Source organism: Corvus brachyrhynchos, unplaced genomic scaffold (assembly GCF_000691975.1).
Source record: "Corvus brachyrhynchos isolate BGI_N302 unplaced genomic scaffold, ASM69197v1 scaffold255, whole genome shotgun sequence".
NCBI classification, from domain to species: Eukaryota; Metazoa; Chordata; class Aves; order Passeriformes; family Corvidae; genus Corvus; species Corvus brachyrhynchos.
Genome location: NW_008238358.1, coordinates 1,834,829 through 1,847,489, shown reverse-complemented (window position 1 = coordinate 1,847,489; position 12,661 = coordinate 1,834,829).

Genomic DNA, 12,661 nt, shown 5'->3' with positions numbered 1-12,661 from the left:
TTAATTGCAATAAAGATCAGAAGAGCACTGGAAAAATAAATTAACCTCCTTCCTTCCTCCCTTCCTTTTTCCTTCCCTTCCCTTCCTTTTTCCTTCCCTTCCTTTTTCCTTCCCTTCCCTTCCCTTCCCTTCCCTTCCCTTCCCTTCCCTTCCCTTCCCTTCCCTTCCCTTCCCTTTTTTGTTTTCTAGCTCTGGTATTTAAGGCCTATTAGCCTGAATGCATGTGTGTTCTGTGTCCTGATTTCTAGCCTCACTGTTTTTTCAGTGCTATTTTGAAAATACTTAATAGATTCCTTTCAATTGCTCAGCTCACTTAGTGAGCAGCCTATTGCACTTAGCAATTGAAACACCAAATTAAACAAGACACCAGTACTTCGAAAGCAATGTTCCAGCTCAGAGATAAGCAGAAAAAAGCAAATTTCTTCATAGAGGTATGAAGACACATTTGCTTTTTGCCTTATTCCAAAGGAAAGAAGACCTGGGGCCAGGCTGGTATGGGAGTTCCAGGCCAAGCACAGCATCTGGATGCTGGCCTTCCTGCCCACACTGGAGCAGTTCCTGACTTTGTCTATGCAACAAGATAGGGATGAACAAAAATGAAGGGAAGAGAATTGGCACAAGATCAAGCTGCCAGAACAGCTACATCCATTACACATCTCCCCAGAGCAGAATTGCCACCCTTCATTAAGCCAAGGTCATTATTTGTTATTATTGCTGAGTTTATATTGCTTCATTGGGGTTTTCCAGTTGTACAGGAACAGAGTGTCTGGGGATTTGCTGTGGGATGGGTTAGATTAATTTTCAGATCAGAACTAAACTGTGCTATTCAGACAGACAGCTGAGGATAATTTATATTACAGAGAAAATGCACACACAGAGAAATCCAGGTAGCAGCCAAAAAAAAAAAAATTTCTTTATCACTAACTTCTGAAATTTTGTCATTTTTCAAAGCCCCATCCTGAGACTACACTGTGTGATTTGGGGGCTGTACCCTAGTTGTGATTATTCTGTAGGATGCATGTTAGAAAACAGTGCCTTTTTTCTGCTCAAAATCATTCATACCTTCAAGCTTGATGCTCATTACAGTCCTGTGAGCAGGTGAACCCCTAAGCTAGGATCCCTTTTAGTCTAATGGCAACATGAATTACTGGATTTAATAATGAGATGCTCCAAGAAACTGATACCAGTAATTTGTACAGAGAAGTAATCTGCCCAGATAAAACAAACATGAAGCTGAATCTTTACACAAAACTCTTTGCAAATCTGAAACAAGGTTTATGTCATATGTTATCTGTTTTTAATTAGGAAAAGAGCAGTACAGGGCAGGTTTTCTAAAGAGTTGTATTTGTCTCTGTCTTATAGATAAAATTCAGTGGCTTCAAAATGCACTACAATGAAACAAACCTGAACTGGCAATAAGGAAACGACTAAAGACATACTAAGAATGGTCTATGTTCACAGCATTAGAGGATATATTCTTTGCTGTTGTGGTGCTGTGATTCAAATCACTAAGGCATTAAAAAGCCAGAGGGACTCTTGCTTCATGGGTCTGCACTTGCACCAAGAGAATGATTATATTGTAGCAGAACACATCAGTATACCCCACTCAGAGGTAACATCAAGTAGTGAGAAAAGGTCAAGCTGTATCTGATTAAAAACTGGTAGAAAATAGCACCTTGAAGATCTCTGCTGCACTCGGACAAGCAGTCATTCCTCTGGTAAAGTTACTGCTGTTATTTGGTGCAGCACCAAAAGGACATGAAGAACAGAGATAATTTCCTGGGGGATTTTAATTTTTCACCTTAGTAGCACAATCCCATTCTTTTAAAAGACATTTGATTAATTAACATTGTAGATAAAAGCCAGTGAATAGTATTTTATTTATGCCTTGCAGATTTAACAATCATTTTTATCCCACTGGTCACCCACAAAAATCTTCCTTGATATTCCTTTTGGGCAATATTGTTTCCAGGTAGCTTCCAGAAGTTGCAGAACTGCTATAACACACCTGCTACCTACGATTATCTTGACATGTCCTACTTGTATTGCAATCATGTCTAGTTGACCTGGAACAGATTGTGTTTTTCTGGGCTGGCCACTTCTTGACACAGAAACGTCCTTGCCCAAATGGTTATGAGAAAGGGACAAAAAGAGAGTGAAGAAGACCACTGAGACTGTCAGGCCCAGCTCCTCAGACTGCTCCTTACCAAGAAATGACACAGCAGTGTTTTCCACCGTTACCATGGCATTTTGCAAACAACTCCAGCACACTGGCTAGAAATTAAGTGGGCAAACCTCAAGGATTTTGGAAGCTTGAATAAACGTCTGCGAGGATCTGGCTGGACTTGGGGACAGGCTGTCCTTTGCAAAAGAAACCACAGAAACTGGTAGAGATGCACCCATTTTCTAAGGGCCTCTACAAAGTCTAGAGGAAAGGGTATGAGGCAAATATGATAAACATCCATAAAAGGAGCGAGGCAGGGCAGTGGCTGGAAAAAAGTGTCCCATGGTGTACAATCCTGTACAGTGAAGAAAGGCCGAAGGGAATAAGAAAACAAAGAGGTGACTGGAGGAGACCAGAGAGAGAGAGAGAGAGGTGCTCCCTATGCACAAAGAAGAGGATGCCTATGATATTGCAGATAAGAACTGCAGTACTTTGTGTGTCATGTGATCACAATCATAGGCATCTTCCCAGAGAACCTCCCGGAAGGTTTCCAGGCCCATGGTTTTGGAGAAGGGCAGGTTCTCCTGAGAGATAGTACCAGCTGCAAGAGAAGCAGGGACCACAGAGCTGTAAACTGGAGATACTAATTCTGTAGTGTGGGCAAAATTTAGGAATTCATTTAGGAAACCACTGGGGGCAGAAAGAAGTGGAGTGAACCCTGCTGGGTCGCTAGGTCACTAAATCATAAATAGCTGGAGTTGTCTGGCTTTGCTAAAGCTCTTTTTTCTTTTCCAAAAGCTTCCTATCACAGGTTATGTGAGAGTTTAAGACTGCCTCTTGGTTTGGGATGGATATTTCCTGTTCTGAATAAACACTACTTTTAATAAGACATATATTGCTTCAAGTAGTGCCTCCCTTTCCAGGAAAAAGTTCAGTATATAAGGAGCACCCTGTGATCACACAGTGACAGTTTGGCCACTGGCCAGCCTCTTCTCTCGGGTGACTTGGCTGAATGTGGCAGTGTCAGATGCCTTGCATCTGTGTGCTCCCATTCTTGTACTATTATGTACACACCCCAGTCTCAGCTGAGGCTGAAAGCAGGAATAACAGAAAAATACTACAACAACAGCTGTTTTGTTGGATTTTATGGAACAGAAGCCCAGGAGTACTGGGAATCTTCAAATAAATCTTTTTCCCATAAAAGAAACTTCCAGCTGCATGTGCCATGAGTGTTTGTGAACAAGAAATGTTCACATTCAAGAAAAGCTTGCCCTTTTGATGTCTACCACTTGCCATTAGATTTATAATAAATATACAATAAATTGCCACCATCTACCTGACTGAATATTTTAGCAGGGTTTCTTCCCTGTTCTTGAATTAAAAATTACAAAACTGAGAGCAGTCCTTACTGAAGATTTAAGGGTTCAACAAACTAGTGAACAACTGCGCTAGTGCTCAAAACTACATGTGATGTGTACTGTGCTAATTTTACCAGTCAGTCAAGGAACCTCTTTTTACATGAAGTATTTCAAAGAAAAACAGGTCATTTGTTCCACGTGTGGCAGGATGCTGTGTGCAAATATTCTCCCTACGTTTATGATCTTGCAGTAAAATGAACAGACTTTACCTACAAAAGATTCACAAAGCTTTACCTGTTCACTGTGGTGTAATATACACTTTCCAATGGCTATAGAAAAAGGGGCATGAGGGGATTGTGATCAAAACAGGATTTGTACAACACCTAAACCACTCCAGATGGATGACTAACCAGTTAAAAGACACCAGCACTAGAGATGGAAACCTTTGGTCAGTCTGTTGCTTTGCTGGGGTACTCTTGCCCTTTTGAGAGTTTTTCCTAATGGTGAAGTCAGGTTTGCTGCAGTGAAATCCCATCAGTTCTCACCTTGCCTATGACAGACATGGAGGACACACGATTTCCTTTCTCTTTGCAGCAGCCTTTTGTGTATTCAATGACTCCTCCCCTCAGTCCCTCTTCTGTGAGTGAATGCACACTCTTCAATCCTTTCCAGTCTTCAGACTGATCTTACTGCACTTCTCTCACCTCCTTCCGGATGGGCACAGCTTTCTGGCTACACAGTGCCCCAACCACCACTTGCTGCTCAAGCTAAAGGCAGTGCTGATGCCAATCCTCAAAGACCTTTTTTTCCTACCGCAGACCTGTTACCTCACCTGTTGTTCCTCACTGTGTGCTTGTGCTGCAGACTGTTCCTGCATGGCTGATGAACCTTGCACTTTACTGGTTTTGTGTAAGATCAGTTCTACAGTTTGTTCACTTTTTACCATTTGAATTCTATCCCCCAATATGCCTGCAGTTCCCTTCCACCCAGCGCTGTGTGGAGATTTGAAAAGCAGACTCTATTAATCATCCAAGTCATTAATGTAAATAACATGAAGTAATGAATAAAGTAATGAACAGTGCCAGGCCAGACCAGACTCCTGTGGAGCTCAGAACCAAGGAGCTCAGTTTATCCTTCTATTTTGACAGCAAATTGCCTGTAACTACTGAGCCTTGTTGCCAGTCAGTTTGATACTTTCATCTGACCATGTTTCTCTTTCTTGCTTACAAAAAGCTCTGCCAGAAGCCTATGAAAATCAAGATATATGTCATTTACTGCTTCTCCCTGTCAGCATGGTAAGGATAACCTCATCAAATGATGAAATTCTATGGTTTGATGCGGTTTGTTCTTCAGAGAGCCATGATTTTTCCTCTCAGTACTTATGAATAATGGCTTGACTAATTTTTCCAATATTTTTTCAGTACTGAAATAAGCTGAGCTCTATATAATGCTCTGACGTTTCTTTAAAAAGAGAGAAAAACGAGTATTACGTTTGCCCTCTTTCCTTCTTGATACCTCAGCTTTCTTGAGAGAACCATAAATGGTTCTGAAATTACATCAGGTAATTCTCAAAGTACTCTGAGCTACAATTCATCAAGACCAGTTAATTTGAGTATAGTTGGCTTCTTCATGCCCTTTCCAACCACTTTTCTCCTTATCCTGGGTGCAGATCATACTGCTTTTCTGTGGTGTCTGTTGTGCTGGTTACCTGCCTGCAGCTGGTTCCTGAGGCCCCTGAGTCGAAAACAGCACGTGGCTTTCTGAGTAACATTTCCCCTTTCTGTTCAGTAATGAGCCATTTCCCTGGGATTTGTTTTGTTGCATGTTTCTTTTGTGTACCTGCAGAAGTGTTTCTTCTTAGTCTTTACATAATTTCCTCATGTTGCTTCATTTTGTGCACTTGCAGTTATATTTCAATCCTATATGCTAGTGCCATGCTTGTATACTTATCTTCAGCAATCCTCTAGTTTTGTAACAACTGTCTTCTTTTTCTTAGCAGCCTTTCCCTTACATCTGTCCAGAGCAGGATCTTCCCAACCAAACCTCTGAACATTTTAAAATATGCATTCTTGAGGTCTGTGCTCCTTATTTTGTTGTCTTACTTCTCTTTCAATTTCCAAAAGAAGGCCATGGAAGCTGGAAGTACTTACCTCCTCTGAAAATACGATGTTGACTGCATTTTTATTATTCTGATCACAAGGCCAGAATTTTAACTGTACAGCAAGAAGATCTCATGGCCTCCTGTTTCTTCAGCACGTAGTGATACCTTCTGCCAGACAGCACTGAAGTGCGGATACCTCTCACGCATTCTTATCTGTGCATGGTATCTGATGCAAGGTGCAGAGAGTGCTTTGTGAAAGTTTAAAAAAAATGTCAGCATCTCCAGCTGCAAAAGTATCTTGTGCTTCTAATCCCCATCACAGAAAACAGCTTCATATCATCAGAGTTTTCACAAATGCTACAGACAGCTGACTATATCACTCACAGACACATTTGGTGTTGCTGAGAGACATACAATTGTCTCCATGGGTTTTTAGCTATACCCATTAAAGTGCTTTTGCCCAAGTATATAAATCACCAAGGTCAACTGCCCACAAGGTAGCACAACTGTATCTTCCTGAAACTGTATTTCATACATCTGCTACTTGATAGCAATGATGGCTTTGAAAATTTAGATGACAAGCTAGAGAAGACTTGTACATTTGCTCTGTGGTGAGAGGGCACATTTAGAAGGCATTAGACTTTATGGTTTCAAGAGCTGAACGTTGCATATTTTTCAAGTTCTGATCTGTTTGGGTTAGAGACTGATCTCAAGCCTTTCAGCTGGTGCCTATATCTACGACATGTGAGACGATACATCTGAAGTCATCAAAATTCAGCCCACATATGTCTTACCCGAACAATGAAATGCTGACGGAACAACCTAAACCGAATAACAAATCAACAAGCTAATCTACATCCTTCCAGCATACTTCCTGAAGTGTGATGTAACCACACAATAATACCACAGCCTACAGCTTATATATCTCACACAAAACCTGAGTACCTGCAAACGTTAGAGAGGGCAGACCTAAAGTAAAAATTTGCATCTTTACATTAACTGAAGAACACATACAGCTCTTCTTGCTTTCATGTTCTGTCCTGGAACTGAACTAGAATCAGGATTAGCTAGTTATTACAAAGAGCGGAAAAAAAAAAAACCCTCAGAAGATTTCTGATTAGGATGGAATACAGCAGAAAACAAAATGTCAAAATGTGGGAAGAAAGTCTTCTCACAGGGTCTGCAGTCCAGGCTTACCAGTTTAACAGAATTCAGTAGGTCAAATAACGAGTGGGTATGAAATCTTGACCCAATTAAATCCACGGCAAAAATCCCATGGATTTTTCTGGGACCAGGATTTCAGTCTGGTTGCACTGTGTCCAAATGCTGACCTTTTGTAAAATGCAGCAAATATCATACAGTGTTTTAGACACTTATACATTCATATTCAGACAAACTGGAATGGTTTTGGGCAAGGAAATATACATGGGTGACTTTGCTGTCAGGTCAAAATGGGCTGCTGTTCCAGTATACACACTGTAGATGAAAGCATGGACAAAGAAACACACTGCAGTGCAGGCAGACAGTGGCCAAGGAGGGTGCTCTATAGAGCTATGGATTTTGTTATGAAAGCCCATAACTCCCATGATCCATGAGAGTTATATTATTTTCAGCAAGATGCAATGAAATCAAATGCAGATTAAAAGATGCCATTGCTGTTTGCAAGAGCTGAGGGGGGTTTTCTGGAACTCCAACACCCAAGCACCTGGGCCCCAGATGGTTTTCTCTCTCCCAGCTGCTTAGCCCACTGCTCTTCCTCAATGGGCAGGACCATAACAAACAGGCATTCCCAACAAGGGGGCAACCTGGGTTGTGACTGTGTGGTTGTTCCTTCTGCCTTGAAATCTACACTCCGGTCTTAAAACAATGCTTCTTCACGTCAGCTGGTTACAGCTGAACAATGGATTCCGCCTGCCTGCAGACTGCCTGTTCACGCCTGACTCGTGTACGGTGTGTGCTCTTCACACTTCCTGCCAGTGTTTACAGCCAGGCTGCAGAGAGAATTCAAGAAGTCCTGTGCTGGCTCTAGGTGTCCACACCTTTGTAGGCTTCTGCCTGTCCAGAACCAATGTTGGCTCTAGTGCTCTCATATTAGCTCAAGTTCAATGCATTACTTTAGGCTAATGAACAAATGAAAACTAGTATAACCTATTCCCAGGGATGAAAGGAAGAGCCAAGAAATATCAAAGTAGTGATGTCAGTTAAACCTCTTTACAAAACAGTCAAGTGGAAAGACTGAAAAGGAAGGTTGCTCTTTTACTCCAATAAAGGCCAAATAAATTTTTTTCTCCTTCCCATCATTACAGTACTATTAGAGACTGGGCTTTTTCAAATAGTTTCCCTGATACAATCAAAGATGTTTACTTTCTTTATACAGGTATGTCCTCACACAGTAAATCCCCTTTAGGCATTCTGAAAAAGAGAAATCTATTTCTACTAGCTTTATTAGTTCCCAGACCCGGAGCAGGATGAATTGTTTATGGTAATAAGTGATTTGTTTAATTTAGTATATTTTTCCTACTTGTGACTTGACCATCACATTATCTTAACTCCTGCGTTTGTAGGACTAATCATAAATATTCACCAAACAGATTATACAGATACATTTCAATTGATGATTTGTTTGCAGACCAACATCTCTGAAAATACCCAAATTACTTTTTATGCCCCCAAGGGTATGTGGCTGTTTGCCTAATTCACATGCCATAGTTTCTGACAGAGGAAGTGAAATCTTTAAAATAGGAGAATAATGATGGAAGCGTATCAGTTACTGAACAGATAATAGTTATTAATACTAATCTGTATAAAAAATTGTTTACAAAATGTTTAGGGCTCTCAAATAAGTTGGTAAACATGACCCCTGGAAACCAGGAGTGAGATGGGATCATGAGACTAGTCATGAATCACTTTCTTCTATTTCCAAAACCTCTGCTACTTACTAATTTGTCTATTATCCTGCAGTGCTGCTCTGTGAAAACCTCCAATGATACTACATATAATACAAAACCCACATGCAAATGATCATGGAAATTTAAGTAATACTAACTAAGGGAAATTTGGCTGAACAGGCAAAATTTTATATATAATAATTTGTTTTGTAAAAAACATTTGCAAAATTACTTCCAATTATGAAAGGAGGACTGAATTAATTATTGCCTTTTTATGAACCAGATAGACATTTTGGAGTCTTGTGAGAATATTTCTTTAAAAAAAAGCATGTGCAAGTAGAATGTAGAATTAGGGTTAATAGAGTCATCAACAATAATCTTCTAAAGCCATCGAAAAATGACAGCAGAAAACGTCAGGTTTCAGAGGCATAAAACTAAAAGCACAGAAATTTAATAATGAACTCTAATTTTATCATAAAACCTTAATAGAGCTGGCTACAAAAATGTACTTCAATTTTTATAAACTCTCAGACTGTCCTGAAATCAGCAAAACCAGAGGTTTTACATTGCTTTTAATAACCTCCAAAGCTTAGTGACATATTAAAATTTGATTGTATTTTAATATCATCTGAAAGATTATCCAACAGCTGCAATTAGCAATATGTAGCTGGACCCCTTCAGGGTCAAACTTTGTGTATAGGAAGAGATGAGATTATTCTGGTTTTATTAGAAAGGAATACTTATGGATACGAGGCAGCAGCAATGTGAAGCGGAAGCTTTCCAATCCTAATAGCTGCCTATGGGCTCAGATTTCCTAGGTAGTTATGGCACATGGTGCTTGGTTGTCAGACATTTTGGGATGATCTCTGATGTAAGGTTTGGCTTGCAAGGGCAAGTAGAGCTGTCTGCTGGGAGCCCCTGGGGGGTGGCCACGCCAAGGACACTGTCGTGGCCCTTCGCATTACGAGGCTGTGTGTGCGCCAGCTGCTCGTGCGCTGAGGGGTGAGCCACCGGCATGTCCGAGGGACCAATACTTCTTGGGCTCAAGATACATTAGGGGAGACACCTAAACATTTGGGTGGCTCCCTGCTGGACCCCATGGCTTGCACCAGTAGACAGACTGGACATCTCTGAAATAACAGATGGAAATTTTCTCTGCTTCTTGTGTGGATGTGACTTCTAATAAACCATCATATAATTTTTTTCTCCTCCTCTTTAAACCAGCAAGGATTCTTACCCTCTGAACCCAGCAAGGCCTTTGTAAACGGCAGAGCGATTGTTTTCAATTTCCTGTTTAAAGGAATAGTCTAAGGGAATGCTGGCATGCTCAAAAAATGCAGGATTTATTTTCCAAGAAAAAATCCATTATAAAATTAATAAGCACTTACCAGAATTCACATGCATATCCAAATCAGTAAGCAGGTGCTTCCTATTGTGATTTGAAAAGGACTTCTCTCTGCTTTCAGCACTTTTCACGGTTAAGAATCAGGAATATTGGTACTTAGTTCCTATGTGGAAATATTTAAAACTCTTTCTAATGTATTTATGATGTTTTCCTATGCAGCCCTGCACAAACATTTCCAGTGTGCTATGACTCAGTATTTTTTTGAAGTAGCAGAAATACAATGAAAAGTCTGTTTCTCATAGTATTTTGGCAGAAAACAACTCTGTGGGTTGGTGTTGGCAGCACCACAGTCTAAGAATAGGGCACTTCTCAGGCAGAAAGTTGTTGAATTTGGACATCAGCTAGGTTTGCCTAGGCGTAAAGAAGCCACTGTCTTCAGGGAAAGGAGTAATTTGGAAATACTTATCCTACAAGTTAGTGTGCTAGTGTCTACCAAAATAATTATTTCCTGTGAGGACTACTCAGAATGAAGTAATATCAAAAAATATATTCCATTGGATGAGCAAGGTTGCTGGGCATCCCTTTGACACTTCCTCAAAGGGGCTCTTATTGTGTGGAGTGCTCTATTCTAGTTTCAGTTGTTCATAAACATGAGTAATGCTTCCTTCCAAGTTTGTGCAAATGGGAAGAACTGTAAAAGTGCAGCGCTTCACCATCCATGTACTGTGCTGATAGCACTACTACCATCATTGTGAAATGCATTGTGAAAGGGCAAGACATAAAGTAACACAACAACGAGCAAGTGAAAGAGTTAAAGCTTTTAAAATGAGCTTGAACATGACAGTCTTAAAACCTAATATACCGAGCTGAGCCTGGACTGTGCTGGTTCTGATGAATCCAGAGGAGGTGGAAAGGTTTTCTCTACCTAAGGCTTTACCCATAAGTACAGGATATACAGACTGTTCTTTACAAATAAAGGCAATGCAGGAAATTCCTTGGAAGCCTCAGCTACAGCATTCCCTCACTATGGGTAACATTTGCCTAGTGACTCAAGTGTCTACACCACCAGTTTGATTTCATCCTTACTTCGCGCCAGGGCTCTGGATTCCTGATTATCCATACTATTCATGTGCTGCTTTTGGCAGGAAAAATTTTGGTCAATTATTTCCGTCCAAAAGGAAATGCTGGCACAGATGGCGGAGAAGCCAAGTCCAGTCAGATCATATTGGATGTGTAATTCCCAGGCTTGGACTCCTGTTCCATGGGACTGCCATTTAGCACAGCCCCAGAAAGCCTTCCTCCCTTGGCAGCCCTCTCCAAACCTTCAGACCTTGCAGGACCTCCCATGACACTCCATCTTGCCCTCAGATATGAAAACATAGTCCTAGCAGACAGAAATCTTTCTACTGGTATTTAGAGATCTATGTAACTTCTCTGGACAAGCTGTAGACAGCCAGGTCTGGAAGCTGTCTTTTTGCACAAGGATGAATTTTGAATTTGTCTGCTCAAGATTTCTAGGCCTTAAGTTCTTTGGAAGATGCTTCCTCTTATTTAAAATTTCTTGTAATATATCGGCAGTGCTTCTTCATATCTTTTGTCTTCCGCAGGACAAAGGAGAAGGAGAAAAACTATCTCAGTTTGAAAAAATGAGACATGCCATAAGAGGATAACACTGCTTTGTTGCCCTATCTTCCATGATAATATATAGCATTCTTCACCTTCTCTACCCAAGAGGAAAAAGCACCAGGCACTGCAGCCAACAGAAATTCTTCTCCCTCTAGACCTAATTTCAAAATGCTTTTATCACAGAACACTTAGCATACATATGTACTCACCTGTGGGCCTTATTCCAGGTACTCCTACCTAAACACTGGCCTCTAATGAAGCAACAGCCGTATGTCAGGTTACAGGCAAGTGACAGATGGAGTTAATCATGCAGTTTTGAGCCATTCTCCCCCAGCTCATTAATCTACCTCCTTTAAGACTTGTTCTAACAGTTCAAACCAGGAATAGGTACAGCCAGAAGAAAAGGTTACAACTTTGAAACTGGAAGCCAGGAATGTACATGTGTGAACTCCTGCCCCTTTCCAACAAACACAAATGAAGAGCTTCATCTACTAGCATTAAAAATAGTCAGTCTGTCAAGGAAAGATTTCTTTCCCCAAAGGGAAGGCTTCTCTCAAGCTCTCTTTCAGGTTTGTATGTGTTTGATGGTAGCACTTAGTCCTATGTTAGTGACACATTAGGACAGCTATCTTGAGGGCTGGAAACAAAAATTTCACATCTTTCCAAAAGAGAAAGTTCCTTTTCCACCATGACATGTCTTATTTAGTTCTGGCCCTGGAAGGTTCCTATGTACCAGACACCAGTTGTAACATTTTAATTTACAGAAAAACAACTTAAAATTCCCTCTGAAGGAGTATATTGATATTTCCTTCTAAGGGTAATGGTTGTACTTGTGATATGAAGGCACCTGGACTCAAAGAAAGAAGGATATAAAAACACTCAGAATGTGGTGAAAATTCATCAGTGTGCATGGGAAATGACAACATGGAATGGAGGCCATCAGAAAACTGGTCAGATCTTGCAAGGTACAGAGCTTACCAGGGCTACTCGTAGAGGTTCCTAGCTCTGCCACTAACCTAAGGCAAGTCCTTGGGACTGTCTCTTCACCTTGCTGTGATTCCATTCTCCATCTGCAAAGTGAAGATAACAACATGTCACTTTATGAAGAGCTTCAGGTGACAAATACAACATAACTCCTTGGGCCAGCTTACTGGATATAGTAGGAGGTGAATAATATAC